The sequence below is a fragment of the Xiphophorus maculatus genome, chromosome 18, assembly GCF_002775205.1.
Source record: "Xiphophorus maculatus strain JP 163 A chromosome 18, X_maculatus-5.0-male, whole genome shotgun sequence".
Taxonomy (NCBI): domain Eukaryota; kingdom Metazoa; phylum Chordata; class Actinopteri; order Cyprinodontiformes; family Poeciliidae; genus Xiphophorus; species Xiphophorus maculatus.
Window position 1 is genome coordinate 30,550,579 of NC_036460.1, and position 4,230 is coordinate 30,554,808.

Consider the following 4,230-nt stretch of genomic DNA (forward strand, 5'->3'; position numbering starts at 1 on the left):
TTGGACAATTGCATTTATATGATCCATCATAGAGAACCAGTCGTTCTGTTATGCATTAGAGGAGTTCATGACCTAACATATAAAACATACGAGGAGGACAGAGTATCAAAATACCAGACATATAAAACGTAATCTGAAATTATTTATAATTACTCCATGTCTCATTATAATCGGAGAGCAAAGCCTGCAGGTTTAGCTTCTACTTACTTCAGAGGGCAGACCACTGGGACGCTCCGCCTTGCTTCCTGGAACCATTCCGCCACCCAGTGGTCGTTTCTCCAGACCACTTAGTCTCCTGTACCGCTCAAACTGCACAATATGTCTAAATAATTTTGGGATATTATAAGGAAGTGCTAAAATTGACCGTTTTCCACCGTACTAACGTATTTGCCTCTTCGGCACAAGCACAGTGAGAAACGTTTAGAGGATAAAAATACTAGATTCAGAGCAAAACTCAGATGACCCAGCTTTCTACTAGCATGTAAACGCACCATCTACACACAAATCTGGGAGCTCCCGAAGCGTGAAATGAGTCTCAAAAATAGTCGTCCACTCATAACCGGATCTGTGCATAAATGCAGTTTTGTGTGTGTGTGCCAGGTGACTTGTGCGTACTTATTCAACATTTGTAGGTAAAGGAGAAGGTTTATTTTATTTTTAGGTTTACAAATCCAGTATTACACACGCACAGATATTTTGAGACTATTTTCACTCCAGAGTTCATTAACTAGAACAGAGCATCAACATCATAACTAGAACTCACTGAAATAAATTTTTCTACACATGCACACACACACCCACACACACACAGGCTTGATGTGAATCAACCTGTGTATCCTTTCAATTTGAAAAGACAAATTGAAAGGATACAATCTGTGAATCCTTTCCATACAGTACTGTGTTTACAGTTCTTATCAAGACAGGAATATCTTCATGTTACAATTCAACTAAATCATCGTTCTTGTCTAAATGCAATAAGCAGAAAGCTGATGCCTGTTTCAAACATTTTGTAATTGTAATATTACGTTTTCCTCAAGTAGAACATTTTCAAAATCTCTTTTTCTTGCACTGTTTGCAGTTTAGCCACCCTGATAAGAATTTATCTTTAAGACAAATACTGTATATGCTTATGGAGTAATAAAATATTACTAATAATATTATTAGTACTGGTAATAAAAATATTAAATGAGACTGTTATGACTTTTAATGCACACTGGTGCATCGTGACACATTTATTCAACCATCTCCACTTCGCTAACATCACAGGACGACCTACTGAAAAACGATTCATCCCTTCTAGTGGTTCACTGTAAAACACATGGTTGGAGTTTCCTTAACTCAGATGGGGTTTAGTTCAAGAAGCAGACCAAACAAACACTGGCAATGTTTCAATTCACCATAAGATTTCACAAATTAGAGTGACTAAAGTAAATTAGTTTAATGGAGACACAGCAATTAAGAAAAGCAAACATGTTTCTTGATGTAAAAACAACAAAAAAAAAACAATAACGTTTTTGCTCCAGGATGAGGTGGTTTTTCTGCCATATCAAAATTTGTGTGTTTTGCAAAACTGCAATGGAAACACATTTTTCACATCAAACATGTCTAGCCAGTTAGACACAACTTGACACGTTTGGCCGGTGCTTATCTGAGCACTGGCCTCCTTGGACAGTGAGCAGCTGGCTCCACCAGAGGTCTCCAGCACAGCACAGTTTGTCTCCTGTTTTAACTGGACACTTGTACATTTTTTTGAAACTGACTCCAACCAAGAGTTGAATCTAAACTGAGGATGCAAGACATCCTTGGTAATTCTTGAGAAGTGGGACTAAATGGGTTTAAATTTTTCCCAAATTTTTAAAAATTATTCCTCAAGCTTATGTATACAAATATGACAAATAATGTTTTGGGAACATAAAGGTGCTAAGGTGCAGGCTCCCAGTTGCAACATTTTTTTTGAAAATTACAATTTTAATGGACCTGACCCAGAACTTTGTCATCGCCATCTGACAAAAAGAAATATAAAATTATTTTTAAATGACCCTATTAGTGATATTTTTACTCAGTTTTACAGACAAAATGCTTCTCAAGAAAAAAAAAAGAAATATTATTTAAAACAAAAAACAACATAAAGTCCATCTGACGGAGACAGAGTTGACAGAACTGAAGGTGGTGACAAACCACCTTCAGAGAGTAAAAAGAAATACTTGATACATGTGACGTAATTCCATTTATGTAAAAGACATTAAAATGAATTAACTGCACACTTAAGTGAGATTTGTCAACACTATCACTGAAAGAGTCACAATGTCAGTTAAAAACTCTGATGGAGTTGACAAAATGCCAAACTACCTCAATTTATATGATGTTATTCTGAAGGAGGCCATATTGTAGCTCATCAGGTCCATCAAATCTTTACACTATACTAAAATTACACATTTATTTCACAAAACAAAGCTCGAGGAAAGGCCTGCAGTCCAGCACCATGCACCCACTGGAGGTACTGATCCCGTGGGGTCCTGAGGATGTGGACCAGCTGTTGTTAGTTATTTCTAGTGTTACACTGCTTGAAGCCAAAACTTCATCAAAGTTTTGTAAATTGTCAGTTATGGTGTTGACACATCATGGTTGTGATGAGCAACTTAGGAATAAAACAGAAGAAAAAACTAAAGAATAGCATAAGCTAACCAGAGCTGCCTGGCCCTCTTAGCAAAGGAAGAGAAAAGAAGAGGTCATGGGGTCCTCAGAAATTCTGATGCCCCCCAATAATGCCTGATTTTTTTTTTTAACATTCTTTTTATCTGACGGTGTTGACAAAAACTTGGGACAAATTTCAATGTAGTTAGAAAATATATAAAAATGATTTTTTAATTAAATTTATTGATACTTTCATAATTATTTATTTGAATACATATACTGTACTTCATTGTCATAATATATTATCTTAGTATTTTTAAATGGTTTCAAACTATTATAATGTATTGAGTTCTGCCCCAGGACAAGGGATTTTAAAGTCACCATCCACCTACTACAATGTTTAAAATAAAAAATATTCAGCCAACACCAGCAAAACATACATTGTTGTGCTCACATGGCCCAGGTTAGTTTTGTCAGATATTTGAAAAAAATTATATTTTGTGTATATTTTATTCAAATGTTGTGCTTTATCTATAGGACCTGTTTTGTCCCTCTTCTCAAGAATCACTGATCTAACATTAAAATACACACACACACCCCCTCACACTCCCACACACGCCCCCACACACTCCACACACACCCGCCCACACACACAGAGAAATTGAAATAAAACAATGAAAAAAAACAAACAAAACATGAAATCCTCAACAAAAAAAAATCAACCTGAAATGAAACTCCTCTTGGGTCCCCTGGTCCCCTCTTCTGCCTCCTGGGGGTCGCTGTAGATTTTGGTTGCCAGTGAATTCTGATCCTTGTCAGTGGTGTCTGGATTTGGATCCTTCTTTTCTTTAATATCTGTTAGTATCTGTTGTGTAGTCCGTTAAATAAACTGAATAAACTTATTAATAGCAAAGCTTAAAAAGCTTCACTTAAAACTCATAATATGTGTGTAATGAACTAGTCAAACAGCAGCACTGTTATGAAGTGAAATTGTTCTCCTCACTAGTATGTTGAATCAACACAGAATGAAGACACAGAGGGCAAAAGAATCAGCATTTGTCATTTCTGGGTTTGTTTAAAAAAAGTTTATTTCCCATTATAGTCAGTGTATAAAGTCACTAAAGCATGAGGTTCAGTGATGTTTACGCGCGTCTAAATGATCTCTTTGAAAACAGTATAGAAAAAAATGATCTGATTATAATCAAATAATGTAAATACAACATTTATTATAAAGGAATTTACTGTAAAACTGCAATTTGTAACTTTCATAAAATATGTTTTTGCATATTTGCTAACACTTTCATTATGTTATGAAAGTAAAATATGAGATAAATAACATAAGATATAGCTCCTGCACCTCCCCCCTGAGCTACTATTACCACCTGGCTTAATGCATCTCTCCTGATCAAAAACAACAAACAATCAGATCCGGGAGGAGTGTCTTAGTGCTGTCAATCAACCTTGTGTACGCTGCACAATGTGCTAATAGTGGAGAAACAACTTTGCGTTACAGAAAAACTTTTTATCTGCCGTCATCAGTGGCCATGCTAACTAGTATGAGCATTCACAGCAGGCTCTGCTATAAGGAAGAAACTG